The following is a 24,152-nucleotide window of genomic DNA, read 5'->3' on the forward strand; positions in this document are numbered from 1 at the left end:
AAATCCTCTTTTCCACATTTCCCCTTGCCGTTGAAGCAGAGAGCATTGTTGGAGTTGCATTAACCATGCAAAGGCTTATTGAGTAAATGTAGTAATCGCCAGGTAGTAACCTCCATTCCAGTAAGCCACTCCCATGGCTCTTCTCTTCATTCTCATCCTCTAGCCTTTATTGATCCACAGTGTTTATCCCATGCCCTTTGAAATCCTTCACAGTTTTAGTCTTCACCACTTCCTCTGGAAGGGCATTCCAGGCATCCACCACCCTTATTTATTTTATTTATTTAAAGCTTTTTTATACCGGCATTCATGATAAAATCATATCATGCCGGTTTACAGAAAACAGGGGAGTGATAACATTGAACGAAAACTGGTGTTGATATGTAGCGAAGAAAGTTACAATAAACAAGAATTCCACCCAGGAGATAGAAGCTGGTTCTAAACTAGGGGGTGCCATGTCCCTGGGGGAGCCCCGTTTGAGGTGGGAGTCCCGCTGTGTGATGCTAGGAGAAGAAGAGTAGCTGGAACAATTTAGTCAGGAACAATTTAGCCCTTTCCATGAAGAAATACTTCCTGACATTGGCTCTGAGTCTTCCTCCCTGGAGTTTTAAATCATGACCCCTAGTTCTACTGATTTTTTTCCAATGTAAAAGGTTTGTTGTCGACCATGGATCGTTACAGACTTTAGATACTTGAAAGGTTTTATCATATCGCCCCTGCTCCTCCTCTCCTCCAGGGTATACATATTTAGGTTCTTCAATCTCTCCTCATAAGTCATTTATGAAGACCATTCCACCTTTTTGGTCGCCCTTCTCTGGACTGCCTCCATCCTGTCTCTGGGCCTTTGGAGATATGGTCTCCAGAACTGAACACAGTACTCCAAGTGAGGCCTCACCAAGGCCCTGCACAAGGGGATCATCACTTTTCTCTTAATAGATATTCCTCTCTCTATGCAGCCCAGCATTCTTCTGGCTTAATTATCACCTTGTCACATTGTTTCGCCGACTTAGATCGTTAAGACACTATCACCCCAAGGTCTCTCTCCTGCTCCATGCACATCAGCCCTTCACCCCTCATCAAATACAGTTCTTTGGATTTCCACACCCCATATGCATGACTCTGCACTTCTTGGCATTGAATCCCAGCTGCCATATCTTCGACCACTCTTCCAGCTTCCTTAAATCCCGTCTCATTCTCTCCACTCCTTCCGGCGTGTCCACTCTGTTGCAGGTCTTAGTATCATCCGCAAAAAGACAAACATTACCTTCTATCCCGTCTGCAATGTCCCTCACAAAGATATTGAACAGGACCGGTCCCAACATCCATCTTTGCGGCACTCTCTGCTTAACACCGCACTCTCTTCAGAGTAAATTCCATTTACCATCACACTTTGTCTTCTGTCCATCAACCAGTTTCCAATCCAGGCCACCACCTCGGCACTCACTCCTAAGCTTCTAATTTTATTCACAAGCCTCCTGTGTGGGACGGTATCAAAAGCTTTGCTGAAATCCAAGTAGATGACATTGAGCACTCTTTCTCAATCCAATTCCCTAGTCACCAAATTAAAAAAAAAAAGTCATTCAGATTTGTCTGACAGGACCTTCCCCTGGTGAATCCATGCTGCCTTTGGTCCAGCAATTCTTCTGACTGTAGATAGTTCACTATTCTTTCTTTCAGTAGCAACTCCATTACTTTTCCCACCACCGAGGTGAGGCTAACCAGCCTGTAGTTTCCAGCCTCCTCTCTGCTCCCACTCTTGTGAAGCGGGACCACCAGTACTCTTCTCCAATCACTCGGCACCACTCCTGTTTCTAGGGATCTATTGAACAGGTCATGCAGCGGGACCTGCCAGCATATCTCTGAGCTCCCTCAGTATCCTGGGATGAACCTCATCAGGCCCCATGGCTTTGTCCACTTTCAATTTCCCCAGCTCTTCCCATACATTCTCTACTGTAAATGGAGTTTCCTAGCGTGTAGCAGATGGACTCAGGACCAATGGGTATAGTATACTCCTGACAGCAGTTGGAGACTGATCAGATTTCAATTTGACGTCAGCCCTAGTACATATACCCCTGCAGGAAGTGCAGCTCTTCAGTATTTTCCATCTCCATAGCAGTCAGGGACTACCTACACGCTCTCATAGTGTTAGAGTAAATTTAAAGGAGAAAAACCCAAAAACAAGAAGAAATCTTACCTCTACAGATGAGCCCCACTCTCCTGCTGTGATACCCTCGGGTCCCTCCCCCAATTGAGGTGATTTCCACGATCCCTCGGAGGTAAGCCTCGGTCCGGCGGCTGACCTTCAGTGGGGACCTAGCCCCCGATCTCTGGCGTGGCTGAGAGAGGCGGGTGCAACCTCGAACGCAGCAGTGAAGGTATTTGCCCTCTCCCCCCGCAGCTGGAGACCGCCTGGAACAAAATCAGGAAGCACCAAAGACAAGGTAAGGTAGAAATCTTCTTTAAAGACTCCAGTCTCCGAAGCTCGAGGAGTCACATAGGTTGCCGGCCGGGACCAGTGCCACCGGGTTAATCCGCCCTAGCAGGGTTAGATCCAAGGGTTCTCCCACATAGAGACACTCTGAGGTGGTCGCCATATTTGCCCTGTTCGCCGCCCTGTCCGCCGCCCTGTCCGCCGCTTTGGCCCGTGAGCACAGAGGCGAGCCATGCGCACAAAATCCTTGTGTGCACAACCTCGCGCGCACAAGTTAAGCGCATAGCCATGCGCTCACGGTGCTGGACGCACAATTTCGACCCGTGCGCAAATCTCGCGGCACGCGTGCATTAAACCTACATGTGCATCTTCGGCGCACAACTGTATTATACACGCACAGACCCATGTCCCTACCTGAAAATAAGCTCAAGGCTCAGGGACTTTGCACAGCATGAGGAGGCCACGGCCCTGTTATACAGTGCGAAGAGGCCCTAGGGGACCCAACTCATGGCCCTCCCCAGCTGGTTCTGGACCCCATCCTTTCCAGCGGTACAACAGGCCTAGCATCACACAGCGGGACTCCCACCTCAAACGGGGCTCCCCCAGGGACATGGCACCCCCTAGTTTAGAACCAGCTTCTATCTCCTGGGTGGAATTCTTCAAAGATCTGCATACCTTCGTACTCATGCAGCAGGGGCCTCCTACAATATGGTCGCAGGCACCACCAGAGGACCTCAACATACTAGGATCCTCTATGCCCAGGGAGGTGATCCCACCGCCCAGAAGCCCCACCTTCGGGGACACAGACATCTCAGATGAGGAGTCAGAACCCCTGAAAGAAGGGGAACTCCCTCCGGGGACAGAACCCCATCGAACCATGAGACACTTCTTCACCAAGGACGAACTTCCAGACCTGGTCACGCACAGCCTGAAAGAGTTTGCCATCCCGGGCACTAACGCCTCTGGGGGAACCTAAGCCGAACCCACTGTTAGAGGGACTTCATCAGACCTCCCGTCATTTTCCACTATTACAAGCCGTCCAGCAACTAATTGACCTGGAATGGGAGGCCCCAGAAACCACGTTCAAAGGGGACCGGGCTCTGGCAGCCATTTACCCTCTGGACCCTTCTGCCAAAGATCTCTGGCATGTCCCAAAGTGGATGCCATGGTCTGCGCGGTCTCGAAGCGCACTATATCCCAGTGGAGGGAGGAGCTGCGCTCAAAGATGCTCAAGACAGACGTCTGGAATCTATCCTCAAACAGTCCTTCTTCGTCTCTGCTATGTCCTTACAGATCACGGCCTGCTGTGCCATGGTGACACGCGCCTGCCTAGCGCAAACCAGGAACAACACTCCTGGGGAAGCTCTGGAACCAGCCGTATCATTCCTCGTGGATGCCGCTTCGGATTTGGTACGCATGGCAGCTAGAGGAGTCTCATCCGCCGTGGCAGCCAGAAGACAAATCTGGCTCCGAAACTGGTCAGCCAACGCATCTTCCAAAATGAGACTCATAAGGATGCCCTTCAAGGGATCCCTCCTGTTCGGCAGCGAGCCAGAGAAACTTGCTAACAAATGGGGCGAGTCCCCACTGCCACGGCTACCGGAGGACAGGAATAAGAGAAACCAGCGACCCTTCCCCCGATCTTCCAGGGGCAGAGGTTCACAGCGCTTCAACCCATACAGAAACACTTATCAAACACCTCGTCCTACAGGCAGGAACCAGTCCTTTCGGAACAAGCATAACAAAAGGGGAACCAGCTCAGGTACAGGCCCCAGCCGCACCTCACAATGAGAATCCACCGACCTGTCCAAAGGAAGAAGCCATAGGGGGCAGACTTGTCCTATTCTACCAAAGATGGGTCGAGAGAACTTCGGACAAGTGGGTCCTTACCATCATTCGAGAGGGGTATTACCTGGATTTCCTCTGAACTCCGCCGGACAAGTTCGTGGAATCCCCCTGCCACGACTCCTCCAAGAGGGTGGCAGTGGAAGCTACACTGACCAGGCTACTGGCCCCAGAGGCCATAACCCCAGTGCCTCCACAACAAATAAATACTGGGCATTATTCCATTTATTTTATCGTCCCCAAGAAAGAGGGAACGCTCAGGCCCATCCTGGACCTCAAGTCTGTCAACTGTCATATGAGGATTCCCCGCTTCCGCATGGAAACCCTATGCTCTGTAATAAGGGCGATACAACCGGGAGAATTTTTCACATCCCTGGATCTGTCACTGCATTGTCTTCCCACTATAGCAGCCCACCGAACAGTCTGGAGAACCGTCCCATAGACTGTAGAGGAGATGTGTGCCTGGCCCATAAGGAGATATGCGCGGCCCATAGACTGTAGAGATGTGCATGTGGCCCATAGGGAGATATGCATGGCCCATAGACTGTAGAGATATGCGTGTGGCCCATAGGGGGATATGCGTGGCCCATAGACTGTATAGATATGCAAGTGGCCCATAAGGAGATGTGCGCAGCCCATAGACAGTAGAGATATGCGCCTGGCCCATAGGGAGATGTGCACCTGGCCCATAGACTCTAGCGGACATGTGCGCCTGGCCCATAGACTCTAGCGGACATGTGCGCGCCGCATCGGCTTAAATGATGTGTATGGGCGAGGCGGCCATCTCGAGTAGAGTCTATGGGCAAGGCGGCCATCTTGAGTAGAGTGTATGGTGTTCAAAACATAGGCTCGACTTTTATTGTTTACAAGAACAACTCTGATACTATTTTACGTTACTATTCTTTATTATATATCATTCAAAGCATATACATGAGCAAATGGAAAATGGATATACAGTAAGTGACAGAAATTAATACATACTTACATAATGGTTATAGCTAGCACATCTCTCGCGCAGGAACATCTTTTGTTTTCTATCTAACTGGCTTCATATCAGTTCTGCTTATATAGGTTAAAAAGCAAAGTCAGCAAGCCATCTGGTTTCTGCTTGCATGTTTTCACACCACAAATTTTATTGTCTTGTTTGCTTTGTCTCCCCCTTTATCTTTCCCTTGCATTCCTTAAAACAGATTGCCTGCTTCGTACCCTTCAAAGCCGTCTCCTGCTTCATCCTGTGTCGCACTGATTCTTCTGTTATCTATGAAGTCCTGCAAGATTTGTTTATAACTCTTCCTGCAAAGTCTGGCATTCAAGGTTTCTGGTGTTTTTTTCCTTTAGCAGAAATACCATCAGTATATTCAGCAATGGTGGAGAAGCCGGGGATTGAACCCGGGCATAATCATCAATGGGCAAGGCGGCCATCTCGAGTACAGTCTATGGGCCCCTTCCCACCTTCCTTCCCTCCCTCCCTCTCCTCCCACCTTCCTTCCCTTCCCTCCCTCCCTCCTTCCTTCCTTCCCTCTCCCACCTTCCCACCTTCCTGCCTTCCCTCCCTCCTTCCTTCCCTCCCTCCCTCTCCTACCTTCCTTCCCTTCCCTCCCTCCCTCCTTCCTTCCCTCCCTCCCTCCTTCCCACCTTCCTTCCCTCCCTCCAACACTCGGACACCCTTACCTGAACTGACCACACCGTTTTGGTTAATAAAACTTGTATTGTAAGGCAACAATATAAAAAGTTACAATATTTACAATAAACAAAAAAGGATGGGAAGGGGTGGGCTAAGGAGCAAAACTATTTACAGAAAGCAAAACTCCCGTGAGGTTAGGGAGGCAGGGACCAGAGAGGATGATCACCGAGGACGGATCAGATCCCCCAGGGCCCATACAGCTGCGCCAAGCAGCTGTATGGGTCCTGGTGATCCGATCCGTGTTCTGGATCATCCTCTCCTGGAAGGCATTCACAGCCCTCAGTCCCTCTTGGACCCCCCTCATGAACGCCAGGAATTGGCTACATGTCAGAGGCTCATCCTCTGGGGAACATGCCCCCGGGGATGGGCCTCTTCGCTGGTGACGTAAGGGGGGCCGATGAGGCACCAGAGGGCCATGAATGCCTCCCTGGGCCAGCAAAGGCTGGCCCCTGTGTTCCCCACGTTCCTAACCCCACAAGCAAAATGGGGAGGTTGCCCTGGGGGGGGGGGGGGCTAGGGGAAGGCCCGGGGCGTGCCTCTGCCTGGGGAGGTGGCCGCCGACTGAGACGTCTCCTTGCAGGGGGGGGGGAGAATCCACCTCCCCCCCTCCCTGGAGCGGCTGCAGCTCCTTCTCCTGGAGCTGGGCCTGGCCTGGCCTCGTCAGCATCTGTGAAACAAAAGGAGACGTCTGAATACACTGTACATTCAAGTTCAGAAGGGGAATAGGACATTCCAGTATCTTGGAAGGGTCACTTACCACCAGGCCCAGCCCACTGTGCCCGCAGCCGCTCCAGCCACCTCGACCTATGTAGGTGCAGCCACCAGGCTTTCTTCTTCAGGTCCTCTATCTGTTAGAAAGAAAGGAGGGAGAACCATTAGTGTATTCTGATAGTCATAATAGGAACTGGATACTTGGATGTGGGTGTTACAACATTAATGACTGACGACCATGATATTCTTCACTAATCATGTAGTTATCAGCATTGACAATTGAGGCAAAAAACAACAAATCCAAACCAGTGGTAAGTAACAGCATGAAAGAACCTACTTTCTACAGTGCAGTTAAATATGACACTACAATACTCTGGTTCCTCCTGTGAGGCCTAACCTGACATTCACACTCCCACATTCACCCCATCAACTGTAGTACAGTCTACTTACTCCACGGGGGTGGGAGGCCTGCTCATTAAAGTGGCTCTGCAGCCGCCTCCAGGACCGCCTGAGGTGCACATAATTGGTGGGCTGGCCCTGGACGGGAAATAGCCATCTTTCTCTAGCCACCGCCAGGGACGCCAGCAGTTCGACGTCCCTGGTGGTGAAGTTGGGCTGCCTACCCCGTCCTGCCATTTTGTGCTGTGTGCGGAACGGGAAGTCCCGCCCTCGCGTTCGCATGCGCACGGGCACGCACGCGTGATTTCGGGAGACGCACAGATACCGGCGCACACAAGTTTACCTGCGTGCACAACTCAGTCTCCATATATGCGCGTATTTTGTATAGCGCGCGCAGATGTGCGCACACTATGCAAAATTACTGGGATCCGCTGTGTGCGCAGGAGCACGCGCAGTTCTACCGCTGCGCTTGCTCCTTTTAAAATGTACCCCACCTTGAGTACTGTGTGCAATTCTGGTTGTTGCAACTCAGAAAAGATATAGTTGCACTGGAAAAGGTTCAGAGAAGGGCGACCAAAATGATAAAGGGGATTGAATGCCTCCCCCTATGAGGGAAAGGCTAAAGAAGTTAGGGTTGTTCAGCTTGGAGAAAAGATGGCTGAGGAGGGATATGATAGAGGTCTATAAAATCATGAAACAATTACAGTGGGTAACTGAGAATCAGTTATTTACACTGCCAGTTAATACAAGGATTAGGGGGCACTCCTTGAAGTTAGCAAGTAGCACTTTTGAAAAAATAGTAGAAAATTCTTTTTCACTCAACGCACAGTTAAGCTCTGGAATTCATTGCCATAGGATGTGGTCAAGGCAGTTAGCATAGCTGGGTGTAAAAAAGGTTTAGACAAATTCCTGGAGAAGTCCATAAACTGCTATAAATCAAATTGACTTGGGGAATAGCCACAGCTTATTACTGGCATTAGTATCATGGGATTTATTTACTGTTTGGATAGTTGCAGGTGTTGCACCAGAGGTGGAACCTTGGCTTGAGGTGGGGTTGATGCTACCTGCAGGGCAAGCCCTACGGGACCCCTTCGTCGGTAGGCAGAGCTGGATGAGTGACTGAGACTGGCTGGAGCTTCTCCAATACCAGCCCTTGTTCCCTGCAGGTTGAGCCCTTGGGTACTGGGGCCGGCTGGTCTTAGATGGGCCTCCATCCAAGGACTCCCAGGATGCGATGTTGGGATCAGTCAGAGGTCAGCAGTGGTAGCAAGGACAGGACGGCGAGTCCAGACGAGGCAGAGTTCCAGAGACCTGGGCACCAATGGAGAACGGAAGGCAAGACAGGTGGCACCCGAGTAAAAGAAGGCCGAAGCCTGAGAGGCCAAGTCCAGGGTAGAATCAATAGAGGCGTTGGAGAGCAGGCTGTGGTTGGGACAGGCAGCAAACAAGGATAGGCGGACAAATGAGCACTGGTCAAAACCAGGAGACAATCCAAGGATGGTCAGGCAAAGCAGAGGTCAAGCCAGGAGTTAATCAGAAGCGTGGACTAGGACTGGGTAGAAGCAGGAACAAGGACAGGAGCGGGTACCAGGAGTGTAGGCAGGAACCAGGAACACAGACGAGAACAGCAACAAGCAACGAGCACATAACTAGGGTGGAGACCTGTTGCCAAGGCAAGGAAGCACTGGATGGGCCCGGCCTTAAGTACCGGGACCCAGTGACGTCATCATCCGGGGCTGTGGAGTGGTTTCCTGCCGCGGCCCCTTTAAAGCTGAGACAGATATATGCACGGCATGATGACCTTCAGAGTGAGGAAACTCACACAAAGATGAGATTTGTACAATGTTCTCTCAACCTGGTGTGACTTGGTATCTATAAATGGACAGAAGTTCTACACGGTACAAAAGTTAAGCATAACATCATTATGCAATGTTTAATGCAAGTTTACTATTTATTTGCTGATTTTAACAGATTGAAAATAATAAAAAGTGAATACAGTATCTGTACAAGTCTGGGCACCCTTCCAGCTTCTTCATTACTACTTTTGTATAATGTTACATTCCGGACCACGGAGGACCTCAGCCGGCCCCCGACTCACCCCAAACCGCTCCAGGGAACGCAGCGCTCCATCTGGGCCTCGTTAGGCCCTGTCCACAGAGACACTGCCGAGCTCCTGCACTTCCTCTGTCGGCCTTTGGCTCCACCCCTAGGTGCATGCAGAGCCTTCCTATTTAAAGGAACCAGCGCGGGAGATTCAAGATCCTTCTGGTGACATCAGACACTTTAAGTATTTAAACCTGGCATCTACCTTCACTCATTGCCTTGCAACAAGGTTCACTCTTGTTTAGGGTTGCTAGTTGCAGCTTCTGACTTCGGCTTTCGTCCACTGGTTCCTGACTTCGGCTTTCGTCCAGGAGGTCTCGCTTAAGTCCAAGCGGCCCAGGTCCTCATGAGCTCCTCTCGGGGGGACCGTGGGCTTCCTGTGGTGAAGTTCCTGTTGGCTTCCTGGCTCCAGCTCTTCTTCTTTATCCTCTGGAAACTGACCCGCAGGAGACCGCTTTAAGTCCAAGTAGCCCGGGTCTTCACGGGCTCCTCCTGGAGAGACCTCAGGTCTCCAGTCGTGAAGATCCTCCTAGTCTCCTGCCTGTGCTGCCTTCCGGCTTCGACACCCACTATGTACCTTCCACAGTGCATCATCATCTGTCCTAGTCGGCTCAAGGGTCCACGAACTCAACAGTTTGCAAGGCCATGGACCCGGCGGACATGGCGGGCTTAAAGGCCATCTCTGGAATTGCCCATGTCTGCAGCAACAGCAAGTCTGCTTTGATACTCTGATGGTGACCATAGAAAGACTGGCCAATTGTTTTGATGGAGCACCTGCACTCATGCCTCCTGTGCCAGTTGCCGCAGCTGATCCCAGACCGGCAATGCCCACACAGCTGCCGGCACCTTCACGGTACTCGAGGGAAGCGAAGCACTGCCGCGAATTCTTCAATCAGTGCTACATCCGATTCAATCTGCTGCCTTCCCAGTTTTCTACGGATCTGATTAAAGCCAGTTATATTATTTCTTTGCTAGATGGGAAGCCCCTGGCCTGGCCCTCGCTGCTGTGGGAGCGTAAAGACCCCATTCTTGGGAATCTGGAACAGTTTGTCTCAGCCTTTCGACATATCTTTGACGAGCCTTCTCGTAGACCCACTGCTGCCACTGAGTTACTCCAACTACGTCAAGGCACTCGGTCTCTCGCCGAGTATGCAGTGGAATGCCGTACCCTGGCAGCCGAGCTAGACTGGAGGGATGACAGCCTCCACGGCATATTCTTGGAAGGTATCTCTTTATGACTCCAAGATGAGCTAGCTGCGAGAGACCTTCCGGGTGACCTGAATAGCCTGATTGATCTGGCTGGGTAGGTTGACTGCCGAATCCAGCTCCACTTTCGTGACGGGAGGTCCGGTCGTAAACCCAGTAACTTGGGGTCTATGTTTCTCCCGACCGGTACCCTCCTGCCTCTCCCGGAGACCAAGGTGTTGAGCCTATGCAATTAGGTCGAGGGCCGATCTCGCAGGAAGAGAGAAGACAGCGCCGCACTCAAGGCCTGTGCCTATATTGCGGCAGCAAGGGGCACTTCCTAGCTCGATGTGGTGAGCAGCCAGGAAATGCCAGAACCTAGGGATCATTGAGGAGCTGACCCTAGGTAATACAAGTTCTCTGCCTCCTCATGCACTGTTCCGGTTACCCTCGTCTATCCCAGGGGGTACTTTTGATATTCCTGGCTTTAGTCGACTCTGGAGCGGGAGGGAATTTCATCCTCGCAGACCTCATCCCGGCAGTTGCAGATTGGGGTCCAACCCCGAATTCCTCCTATCCGGGTATCTTCTATTCATGGTACTCTCCTCCCATGGAGTATTTCTACCTGCACCAAGCCCTTGATTCTTCGCACTGAAGTTGCAGTTGGCCTCCTGGCTCCAGCTCTTCTTATCCTCTGGAAACTGACCCACAGGAGACCGCACGTAAGTCCAAGCGGCCCGGGTCCTCACGGGCTCCTCCTGGGGGGACCTCGGGTCTCCAGTGGTGAAGATCCACCTAGTCTCCTGCCTGTGCCGCCTCCCGGCTTCGACACCCACTGTGTATCTTCCATAGTGCGTCATCATCTGTCCTAGTCGGCTCAAGGGTCCACAAACTCAACATAAAAAAAGTTGTTACATCCTAAAATGTGATTGACTGACTTATTAGGCCTTCATTTTGACAGGTGTAGACAATTCCACAATTTAACAAATAAACTCTGACTCTGTTTGTTGTTCTGTGTACTTCAACAACTATGGACTCCTCTAAGCAGCTGTCTGCGCATATGAAAATGAAGACAATTCACTCTTACAAAGCAGTGGAAGACTATAAAAGCTCTCTAAACACTGCCAATCAGCAGTTTTCAATTGTTAGAAAACATTATTAAGAAATGGAAGTTACATCAAACTGTTGAAGTAATGGCAAGATCTGGAAGACTAACAACAATCTATGAGAGAACTCACAAACTGGTCAGATCTGGAAAACAGAACCCCCTCAGATCACTACAACTGACCTGCTGGGAAGTTTTTAGCTGATGCTGAAGCAGTTGACTAATAGGTCCACAGTCCAGCATTGATTACACAATAAAGATCTACATGGGAGAATTGTCAGAAGGAAATCTTTTGTACAACCTCATAACAAAAATTATTTAAAGTATGCAAAACAAAACCTTGATCAGCCTGGATCTTTTTGTAACAAAATGCTTTAGACTGCTCAAATTAAAATTGAACTGTTCGGTTACAACTACACAAAATATATTTGGGAGAAAAAGGGTGAAGCAGTTAAAGAAAAGTACACCTTGGAAACCATTAAGCCGGAGGTGGATCTATCTATTATGCTTTTGGGATTGCTTGGCAGCCTGTGACAGAGAAAATATTGTGTGGCTGGAGGGAAGAATGGATTCAACTAAATATCAACATGTGCAAGAAGCTAATGTCCCACAGTCAGTGAAGAAACAACAATGTGAAATATACCTCAGAATCAACGATGAAGTACTTACAGGATGGAAAGATGAATGTTTTTGAATGGCCTTAACAGTCACCATGACTGATTTATTATTGAAAATCTATGGGGAAATCTGACATGCAGTGCATGCAAGGAGACCTAACAGAGCTGAAGGAGTGGGAACATTTTTCAAATTCAAGAAGAGAGAGAATTTTAGTTAAGAATTTGCTTGACTGAAATTTTTGATGTTTAGGGTTGTTTGGGGCCCAAATGTATTTTCTGGGGGGAGGAGGTATTTTGTTACATTTTGTTTTTATTCATTTCGGGAAAATAGTATGCACTATTTTCTGAAATGAAAATTCCGAAGTCTTCGGTCATTTTGGTTTAGAGTACTGTTTTTGTTTTAAACAAATGCATATCCTTACTCTTAGTTGGCTATAGGAAATGTTTGGAAGCTGTTATTTCTGCCAAAGGAAGTATTTGTTACAAGGTACTGACCGAAAGGGTACACAAACATTTGCACATGCCATATTCCCTGTTTTTTTTTTATTTTGAATCTGTATTAAAGTTTACAGAAACTGTTAACCTTGGTACCATGTAGAGGTTGTTAGCTTCTGTTCAGATACAGATTCATTGAAACATACAATTTTACCAATGTGTGTTAACCTTTGCACATAACTGTATATGTTATCTTGACAAAGAAACATCATATGTGGAAACATATATTATAATTTGGTGAGAGGAGACCTCATATGTTGTGCCGAGAGTTTCTTTTTTAAAAACTCTCGTTCTACCAACTTTGCGGTCTTAACCTCTACCACCACAGTCGAGTCATAGTGACTGTATTTTACTTTTTAATCATTGGTACTTCCACAGCCTGTCTTTGCAGATTTTTTTAGATTTTTTAAAAACTTTCTTAGTAACAAATGAAAAACACTTAGCATTTCCTTGCAGTCTTTTAAAGGCGATTAAACGCCATAGGTGCTGCCCAATTGCCCGACACGACTTGTGTTTCACGGGCGTAAAATGCTTCTTAGAAATCGTCTACGATATAAAAATAAATTCACTTACTTATATTCACACCAGGCTTTAGATTATTATGAATACTTTTAACGTGTGATTACATACGCTCCATTGCATTTTCACCCACATATATCTTACTCTCTTGCTTCAGGTGTTCCAAACAAGATCCTCCATTTTGATTTACTAAGTATTTAAACCTGCATATCACTTCAACTATAGCAATCCCTAACCTCTAATGTTGTACCCATCAGCCAATAGGAATTAAACTAATAACTTTAAAGTTAACATCATCCATTCGACACTGTCATTCATACCATCTGGAACTTGGGAGAACAATTTAAAGATCCACCATTGCTCCCGATAATTTAGTTGTTGTTGAAGATCATCTCCCCGGTCTGAAAGTTGCAATTTATCTAAGATAGTCCATTTTAATTGTTCAAACATATGTTGTTGTTGGATGCAGTGTTTGACTATGGATGCTTCGATGTTCCCTGTACGTAGATGACTCCTGTGTTCCCTCAGGCGTATCTTGAATTGTATATGAGCAAGAGTAAAGAATCTATAGATTGATATTCCTTAATGGAAAGCTGAAACATTTCTGTCAATATTAATGTTGGTTCTCAATTGTACGATAACCACTTTATAGTTACCCCTATAAAATATCCACAGCGGGAAATTGGGTTTTTCAGTTCTAACTGAAAATAGGCCTACCATGGGCAATGCCAATGAATCCAACCCACTGCTTCCCATAAGAAAGTCAAGAAGAGGTATGAGATCATTACAGTGGAAGATGTCATCAGAGCTGGACAAATGGGGAAGCCAAGTCCTGCCAGACCAAGAAGAGACAATGGAGGAGGAATAGGACCTGTTCAGAGCCTAGACTCCACTAGCCTAAGAAGAGGTGCTGCCAGAGAAGCCAATGATTGAAGTTGAGTGGAAAAGGAGAGAAGAGAGTGCAATAGGGAGGGACCGCCTGCCACCCAAGCCCCACAGACCCTAGCCACAAACACCCCCAACCAGCTCAGCCATATACACACCCCCACTCCCTCCAGCCACACCAATTCACAACTCCTGATACACACCCCTATACCACCACAACACATACTGCAACCCCTTCCCCCTTGACACCCAGGTCTCTCTTTTTTCCATTGTCACCCTTGTTTTGAATTTGTCCTAGGCTTTTGTATTCTTAATTTTTATTTAAATTGTATGAATTAGCCATAAAAATGCACCCAGAGGTATTTATGTGAAAAAACTGATAAACACCTATTTTCAGAACCCTCCAAAAACACCTACATATACAGTTTATAAACACCTAGAATCAGAAGCTGTATTTATGCTTGAAATCACCAAATAAAATTGATATGAATAATTGCCTAGCAGCATCACAAAGGAGCGAATACTGCTCTCCAAATGTAGTAGTCAAGTCACCAAGGAGATGCAGGAATATAAAGTCAGTCCCAAACTTCAAAATTTTTCAAATGCACAAATATTTTATTCATCAAATCGGCAACTCCATTGCTCAAAAGACACAAGAATTTTTCAACACAGGGTCCCCTGCATCTCCAATTTCCTAGCAGTACATGAGTACAGTTATATAAATGTCAACAAGGTGGCAGCAGATACAGCTGAAAATATTGTAATAAGGTCCCACCTAGTACAAGAATAATCCATTACAAGACCTTTTTATTCTGATTATGTCATAAGCATGAGCCTTATAAATACTACAAAACATATAATCAGCCCAGCTGCAGACTCTTGGAGTGATAATCTAAAAGATAATAATTCATAGAGATTTTCCCTTAAAACAGGAGCGTGAAAAGTGAGTTAATGTGAGAAATGATGAATTACATAACTTAAAATTGTTCTGTTTTTCTAAAATAAATATGAAAGATGAGTTTAAACTACTGAAAAATGAGAAGGAATTTCTGATGTATTAAATAAAAATGTGAGTCTGAAAATATATTTTAGATCATAGGACATCTAAGGTAATATATTTGGTGCCAAACTGTACTCTCTAACATTTGCCTATTTTAATATGTTTTCTGATCTATAAAGAAACACACTCTGTAGAACTTGATATGTTTTTCTAATTCTGAATATAACTTATTTCTGCTTATTATTGTACTTCTTTAAATCTGATTTCTGATCAGTATTTTTCTTTGCTTACATTCAGAGTGGTGGATGATATATGGCAGAAATGAAGGTAACTAAATCTGATGTATGACTAACTATACATAGTGATAAATGTACCAATGGAATTTGCTGATCCTTGTCTTAACAGGTCTCAGAGTAACTTTGCAGACAGTATCTCATCATCTAAAGTCCCTTTAGTGACAGAGGAACCTTTTTTGTAAATCCAATACTTTTTAACGAGAGGAATTGCCGAATAAAGATGTAAAAATAAATACAATAAATCTTTGTTTCTGTTTTCACTCCAGTTATAATCTGCTCAGTGTTTTTATTTAAATCCCTTTTAAAACAGGTACTGCAGAGAACAGGGGACATATAAAGCTCAGGAGTTGCTCTCTATGGAAGAAATCTTAGAGCTGGATGCTTGGAAGTCCATATTCAGAGGAGAACGTCAGAGTAAAAAAAGTGATGATATCACTTGTAGAGAAAACATCGTCTGAGATTTGCATTCCATTATCACCTCGCAGTAATTCTGCATGAAATAATAGGGATTTGACATCTAAACTCAGCAGATTTATACTGGGATTTATTTAGCAGTTATTTAAGCAGTAAGGCCCAGTTCTGCAGTCCTTTGCTAGTCCAATATAGACCCATAGAAGGAGAAAAGCCCTGGGGATGAAACTGAGGGCTTACTGTGTAATCTTTAGGGGTAATTTTCAAAATGACATCCATAGGTAATGTAGAGCTTTACCTGCAGAAATGGCCCTTTACAAAATTGCACAACTGGTACAAGCCTAAAATTATGCATATACACATGGTATGCAGGTATTTTTATGCACACAGGGAAGAGGTACTCTGAGGGGGTTGGGACTTCCATGTGTTCTTTTTAATTTTAAAAAGTAGGCATGTAACATCTCTCAGCAAAACTATCAGGTCGATACAGTAACGTGCGGTTGAAGATTTCCCGTCTGTAACGTGCTGGGAGCGCACAATACAGACGAGTAAGCCATCCAGCGATACAGTCTCCAGTTTCACGCGTCCTTAGCGCTTCCTAAAATAGACACATAACCCTTTTCCTCCCTTTCCCCAGCATGTAGATGATGTGTAAATGAACGAATTAGCTGTATAATGAAGGAATTAGCTATTCCCCTCTGATACTGTAATGGGCGCTGATATTATCTCCTTAGTAACCCGCTGTTTTGCCGCGGCCTTAACGTGTTAGTTTACCGCCCTCCCCCTAGTAGGTGTTAGGACTGTGAGTCTTGTAGCAAACCCCTCGACACCACTTAAAATACTGAAACACAATAAAACACAATTTAAAAAAAAAGCGATACAGAGATGATCGAGAAAATGTAATGCTGTGGGACACATAAAACCTGTCAGAAAAAAAATAAAAATTTTTAAATACCTGTCGGAGGGTCGCGTGGGTCCAGGCGGGCGGCGGCGGGAGCCGGGGAGCGAGTGGTCGCGTGTAAAATCTAGGCCGCGGGCGGGGGGTGCCTGTTCCAAGCGGGGGCGGGTGGACGCGCGATAGTCTCAGACGGGCGGCGGGATCTGGGCAGGCCGGCTCCCTCTGCCTGGATGAATGGCCGTGCGATTTCAGCGCTCAAGGCAGTCACGACATGTGACTGCCTTGAGCGCTGAAATCGCACGGAGAGGAGAGGGAGAAGGGACGGAGGGGAGAATCGCACGGAAAGGAGAATCGCACGGAGGGGAGGGGAGGATCGCACGAGAGGAGGAGAGGACGCACGGAGAGAATCGCACGGAGAAGAAGGGACTACCGTAGCAGGCCCGAGCCTTGCTACTTTTTCGGTTTTTTGTTTGTTTTTTTTGCTTCGGAGGAGGGGACCGGACGGGGCTGCAGGAGACCGGACGGGCTGGACCGGAGACCGGACGGGGCCAGGGCAGGTAAGCGGGGGCTGGGGGAAAGTTTGCTGAGCATCGGGGAACATCTGGTACCTGTCATTTCAAATGTCATTTGAAATGACATTTGAAATAACAGATACCAGCGCGGCCGTGAAGCATTAGGCCCGCGAACCCAGGATACTGTATAGGCGCTCTATACAGTAAAATGGGTTGCGCGGTCCTAACGCTTGCCTAAGGCTTCGCAGCCGCGGCATGCATTTGCATGCAATTAGAAGAGAGTATCGGGCGCTAAGTGAAGAGAACTGTGCGTGAGGGGAGGAAGGGTGCGCCTGACACTGCCGCACTGTTTCTACCGCGGCCTTACAGTATCGAGCTGTATGTGAGCAAATAGGTATAATTGTGTGCACATCGCTCTACCAAGATAGATTACATGAGTTTCAAAGCAGATTCATGTGCTTAGCTGCTGCATAAATTACTCACAATGTTTGAAAATTATTATCCTTGTGACTAAGAAATAGGGATGTCCACTGCCTCTCTGTTTTCAGGACAGGTTGATCCAGTACTGTTTTTCCCTCATTACATACTGGAACTTATAGTTCTCATTTCCCTATTGATTTCCCTAAGAAAAGCAAGACTACAATCCTTGAGACCAATCTATTAAAAAGAAAGAAATTATGGAAAGGCAGTTTTCGATGGACAAACTGCACATAGGGCACGCCATTTGCGATTCTGAGTTCTATTTTCTCTTTTAGCATGAGAAGCAGACTTTGCAAGTTTTTCAGCTTTCAAATAGTAAATTTGGTGTGCGCTCTAATACTTGCAAATTTTTATTTAAACTTATAAAGTGGAATTGCTGTAATGAAAATCATTGTATTAACTATTAGTGCATAGTAAAAGTCTCTCTAAATGTGCTTTCCCTGTACGTACCCAGATCAGTCCAGACTCCTGGGTTTTGCCCCCCCCTAGCAGCACAGCAATTACAAAGCAACAACTCCGCCTTATCTAGGATGGTGCCCCTACAGTCTGGCAGTATTCTTCTTTCTCCAGCAGGTGGAGGAGGTGCAAAACCTACAGTCTGAGGAGGGCCTAGCTGAGTTAGTGCTAGGCAAAAGTTTAAAAAATAATAAATAATAATAGGGACAGGTTTCTTGTCAGGAGACAGACTGCAGTGTGTTCCTGCAGGTTGGGATCTCCTCCCCCGGGGGTTGTGAGGTCCTGAGGGGACCATCCCCCCTGGTTCCAGAGGCTGTAAGTGTTGTGGGTTGAGGACCCATCAATCAACACTTTCTACTACTGGGGGTGATACCGAGGAGCCCGGCTCACTCCCCCCAGTAGGTTCAGGACCCAGAGGCGCTGGAAAGGTACTTTAAAAAAAACAAAAAACGACGTTTGTTATTTTTCGCACGGCTTATCTCCGGGGCTGCTCCGATCGTGGGGGCTGGGGGGTGTTTGTACGCCATTTTTGCCGCATTTTCGGGGAGCAGGGGTCATTCTTTCGGCCTCCATGCTGCATCGGGCTGAGGGCCAGAGACAGCCTATGCGCCGCGTGTGTTTCCGGGGGTGAGGGTGCCTCTGCGGACCCAAAGGGGGTCGTTCTCCGGGTCCAGACCATGATGGGCGTGTTTGGTGAGCTGCTGGGCCGATCTCTGCTCTGTTCCCGGGCAGTGCGGTAATGAACGCCATTTTAGTTCCCCCGAGGTCGGTGGCTCCGTCGGTGGGCGCCATTTTGCCTCCCTTCGCACCAATGGGTCCAGCAGCGCAGGCAGCGCCAGGAGAGGAGGAACTTCCTCCCAGTTTTTCCCTGCAGCGCGGAGTCCCTGAGGGGGCAGGACCACGGAGGGGAGCAGGTCTCATGCTGCAGATTCTGCTGTAGGGGATACAGATGACACTTCATCGGAGTCTTCATTTTCCTCAGATTTTGTTCTCCTCATGCATAAGGCCTTTAAGGCCCACAAGGTGGGTAAAAAAGGCCTCTCTTCCCAGACTCCCAGCCCCAGCCTCTGAAGTGGGCTTGGTTCCTCAGGATACGAGTTTTTCTGCCTGGCCAGCGACCAAAGCCCTTAAGAACCCCGGTGGCTGACTCCGATTTGTCCTCAGAATCGGAGGACCAGGACGACCGGGAGTTGCTTTCTCACACGAGGGGGTGGAGGGAGACACAGAGAACAACAAGGAGGACTGCGGGACGGAGATGATCCAAAGATGGTCTGGCTTTTTTGCAGAGATGAACTAGGACCTCTTATACCTGCTATCCTGGTGGAGCTAGGCATTCAGCTTCCTCAGGAGGAGTCTCGGCTTGGGGCTATGGACCCTGTGGTGTTGGGACTCCGGGGGCCTCCTTCATCCTTCCCTTTCCATTTTTCAGCCACAGACTTACTTTTTAAGGAGTGGGACACTCCAGACTTGGGCCTGAAGGTGGCGAAGGCCATAGATAAGCTCTATCCTTTACCTGAGGAGGCCTTGGAACTATTGAGGGTCCCTAAGCTGGATGCAGCGGTGGCAGCAGTCACAAAGAAGACACTATTCTGGTCACAGGGGGAACAGCCCTGAAGGACCTACAGGATCGTAAGCTGGAAGTTCAGCTTAAAAAGATATTTGAAGTCTCCGCCCTGGGGATTCGGGCAGCGATGTGTAGTAATTTTTCATTGAGAGCAGGTCTGCATTGGGTCCAGCAGCTCCTTGCCAACGAGTCATTATCCCAGGAAGAAGCCCTACAGGCGGGTCGTCTGGAGGCTGTCTGCCTACAGTGCGGATGCCTTTTACGATTTGCTTCACACATCAGCCAGGACCATGGTGTTGGCGGTGTCCGCACGACGTCTTTTGTGGCTCCTTAACTGGGCTGCGGACGTGTCTTCGAAGGCTCAACTTGGTTCCCTGCCGTTCAAAGGTAAACTGCTTTTCGGCAAGGAACTGGAGGACCTAGTCCAGTCCTTAGGCAAGAATAAGGTGCATCGCCTGCTGGAGGATAAGCTGAAGTCGAGAGGAGCTTTTCCCTCCAGGTCTCGTTTTCGCAGAGGTCGGAGGACCCGGACTTCTCAAGGATTGGTTTCTTCCTTTTGTCACAACACCAGTAGGCAGCAGTCCTACACTCCGTCCTTTCTGGGGTGGCGTTTCTGTAGGCCTGGCTCCGGCCAGAGCTCGCCGGGTGGAAAGACCTCGCAATGATGGGCAGCAGGCTTATTCTTCGGTCCCAGTAGTGGGCGGCAGACTGACTTTGTTTTATGAGGAGTGGGCCAAAATAATGTCTGATCATTGGGTCCTTTCTGTGATAAGACACGGTTATATGTTAGATTTTGCATGTATGCCCCAGCAGTGGTTCCTGGTCTCTCCCTGTGGCCAGCACCAAAGCGCAGAGCGGTACAAGAAATGCTGCAGCGGCTGCTCAACCTAGAAGCCATTGTACCGGTGCCATTGGAGGACCTTCGAAAGGGCCGGTACTCCATTTATTTCGTGGTGCCCAAAAAAAAAGGAACCTTTTGACCTATTCTAGATCTCAAGCAGGTCAACTGATGCCTGCAGATTCCTCGATTCCGGATGGAAACACTAAGATCCGTCATTGCATCGGTGAGATGGGGGGAGTTTCTGGCATCTCTGGATCTCACCGAAGCCTATCTGCATATTGGCATCTGAGCAGATCATCGTTTTCTATGATTCTCCGTCCTGGGGCATCGCTATCAGTTCCAGGCACTTCCATTCGGACTTGCCACGGCACCCAGAACATTCACCAAGATTATTATAGTAGTGGTGGTGGCGCAGCTCCACAAGGAAGGATATCTGGTCCATCCATACTTGGATGATTGGCTGATCCGAGCAAAGTTGGAATTGCATTGTCAGGAAGCAGTCCATCGGGTGCTGCTGTTGCTATGGAACCTTGGTTGGGTGGTTAACCTGACCAAGAGTCGACTGACTCCCTCCCAGTCCTTGGAGATTTTGGGGGCTTTATTCGACACTCGTCAAGGCATGGTATCCCTATCGGAAGAGCGTGTGACCAAGCTTCAAGATCAGGTTCGGGCCTTGCTAGCCAAGTCTTCTCCAATAGTTTGAGATTATTTACAGGTTCTGGGTTCCATGACATCAACTTTGGAATTGGTTCCTTGGTCTTTCGCTCATATGAGGCCTTTGCAATCCGTGTTACTCTCCTGCTGGAACCCGGTCTCAGAACAGTTTCATCTTCCTTTGTCTCTGATGGAATGCGCTCGTTCCAGTCTAGTCTGGTGGCTCAACCCGGACAACTTGAGGTGGGGAGTGCCTTTGGTAATTCCGGATTGGACAGTGGTCACGACAGATGCCAGCCTTTATGGCTGGGGAGCGGTTTGTCAGCGGAAGTCGGTGCAGGGCAGGTGGTCCTCAGAGGAGGCTCAGTAGTCCATCAATCGCCTGGAGACCAGAGTGAGGTTGGCCTTGCAAGCATTTCTTCCGATTCTCCGAGGCAAGTCACTGTGGATTCTGTCCGACAATGCGACCACGGTGGCTTATATCAACCGTCAGGGAGGAACAAGGAGTCAACCGGTAGCATTGGAAGCTCGTCTGCTGATCACTTGGGTAGAACGGAACTTGTTCAGCATAGCGGCCTCCCACATTGCCGGGATCAAAAACGTTCGCGCAGACTTCCTCAATCGACATTGTCTAGATCCCAGGGAATGGGAGCTCACGGACGAAGCTTTTCATTGCATTTGTGCCCATTGGGGAACACCCTGTATGGATCTGATGGCGATGTTCAGAAACACTAAGGCGCCACGCTCCTTTGCCCGCGCAGGGAACCCTGCGCGGAGAGCGTGGACGCCCTGGTTCTCCCCTGGCCGGTGGATGTTCTTCTTTATGTGTTTCCTCCTTGGCCAGTCATCGGTCAAACTCTTCGCAGAATAGAATTGCATCCGGCAGAGGTGATTCTCATTGCTCCCGAGTGGCAGCGGCGCCCGTGGTTTGCGGATCTGATCAATCTGGCCATCGACGTCTTCTGAGATTTCAGGAGCTGCTGGACCTCCTCCATCAGGGTCCAGGTTTATTTCGATCAGGTCGAACGCTTTTGTCTAGCGGCATGGCTTTTGAGAGGAAACGTTTGAAATCCCAGGGGTATTCGGATGCTGAGGTAACTATGTTGTTGCAGTCCCATAAGGTATCCACTTCCTTATCTTATGTCTGGGTCTGGAAGGTTTTTGATGCATGGTGTCTCGCCAGGGGTGTTGTGTCTACCTGGGCGTGAGTCTATGACGTCTTGAATTTCCTTCCGGATGGCATGTCGAAGGGCTTGTCCTGAAGTTCCTTGCAGGTGCAGGTTGCGGCGCTCAGTTCTTTGCGCGGTAACATACAAGGGATGGGCCTAGCAGCGCATCCTGATGTGTCTCGATTTTGCGGGGTATGAAGCATTTGAGACCGCCAGTACGAGAACAGTGTCCATCTTGGAATTTTAATTTGGTTCTTAAAGCCTTGTGTGCAGTGCCCTTTGAACCTTTGCGTAGCGCGAACTTGAAGGATCTCACCTTGAAGGTGGTATTTTTGGTGGCGATTGCCTCGGTGCATTGACTGTCGGAGATTCAAGCGTTGTCATGTAGGGAACCCTTTTGAGGATTTCTGATTTGGGTGTTTCCCTGCATACAGTTCCATCCTTTCTTCCAAGGTGGTGTCTTCTTTCCATTTGAATCAGTCAGTGGAGCTTCCGGCTTTTTCTGATCAAGAACGGTCGGGCCCCGATTATAAGGATTTGCGGAAGTTGGATGTTCATTGAGTATTGCTGCGCTACCTGAAATTACCAATGAGTTCAGGGTGTCAGAGCATCTCTTTGTAATCTGGAGTGGACCTCGTCGGGGTAATATGGCTTCTAAGATACGATAGCTCGTTGGTTAAAGGAGGCCATAAATTCTGCTTATTTATTGAGCGGTCCGGCCATTGCCCTTGGGCTTCAAGCTCACTCTACTCGATCTCAAGCACGATTCCTGGGTGGAAAGTCATCAGGTGTCCCCGGAGGAGATTTGTAGAGTGGCTACATGGAAGTCGCTCCACACCTTTGCCAGACATTACCGTTTGGATGTTCAGGTGTCAGGGTCAGGGGCATTCGGAGCAGGGGTACTGCGTGCGGGCCTCTCCAGATCCCATCCCAAGTAAGTGAAGCTCTGGTACATCCAGGAGTCTGGATTGATCCTGGTACGTACAGGGAAAGGAAAATTAGTTTCTTACTTGATAATTTTCGTTCCTGTAGTACCACGGATCAGTCCAGAGTTCCACTCTATTTTGGGTCTTACCAGAATTTGGAGAGTCCATGCTATTGTTTTCATTAGTTCTTTCTCTTGCAGACCAGTTGCGTTATTCCAAATACCTTCGGTGCTGATCCCATTTGGGAGTTTCATGAGCTGGTTTACAGTTGTTAGGTTACTGTATATAGTTAGTTTGGGGTTTTTGGAATCCATTCTGCTTTGACATTAAGTAATACTGCCAGACTGTAGGTGGCACCATCCTAGATAAGGTGGAGTTTGTTGCTAAACTTCTGTCTCCATCTGCTAGGGGGGGGCCAAAACCCAGGAGTCTGGACTGATCCGTGGTTGTACAGGAACAAAAATTATCAGGTAAGAAACTAATTTTCCTTTGCAAAATTGGCTGCAAAGTTTCCTCTAGAAAAAAGTGCATGCAGTATCGTTCACCTGGGTTTTGTTGCATAGAAGTCTCCACAGAAAAATAGCAAGTGGAAATTCTCAAAGTGTGAGAATTGTAGTGCACCTTAGTACATTGGCCTCCTTGTATGCTGAGTGGTAAAAAGCAGGGCTTGATCAGCCTGTTCTAAAAAGGAAGAATCTCATTAGTTCTTGTATTAGTGTTATATGGCTAACTTCAAGTCTAGATGATTGGAAGCTCTGAAGAGTTTTTATAGATTCCTCCTCTCATGCAGACACACCCTGCTCTAATAGAGAAACCAGTCAAGAGGTTGAGAGGTGGTTACAGAAGGAGCCAATGAGAAGTGGCTGTTCATACTTGCCATTAATTTGTTTCCTCCATGCAGCGGATGCGATGCTGGGATCCTAAAACTGCACATCAGCGTCTGATCCTGTCTGAGAACTGGAAAAGCAT

The 24,152-nt window shown here is 48.1% G+C and overlaps 1 long non-coding RNA gene across 2 annotated transcripts in view; it reads left to right on the forward strand.

Moving 5' to 3' along the window:
- LOC115085174 overlaps nucleotides 1-24,152 on the forward strand; it is a 50,176-nt gene that overhangs the window by 8,984 nt on the left and 17,040 nt on the right. For both annotated transcript variants that reach the window (XR_003854752.1, XR_003854751.1), the window contains exon 2: nucleotides 15,274-15,303. This is a non-coding gene — a long non-coding RNA (uncharacterized LOC115085174). The remainder of the gene's footprint in view (nucleotides 1-15,273; nucleotides 15,304-24,152) is intronic.

Source organism: Rhinatrema bivittatum, chromosome 2 (assembly GCF_901001135.1).
Source record: "Rhinatrema bivittatum chromosome 2, aRhiBiv1.1, whole genome shotgun sequence".
NCBI classification, from domain to species: Eukaryota; Metazoa; Chordata; class Amphibia; order Gymnophiona; family Rhinatrematidae; genus Rhinatrema; species Rhinatrema bivittatum.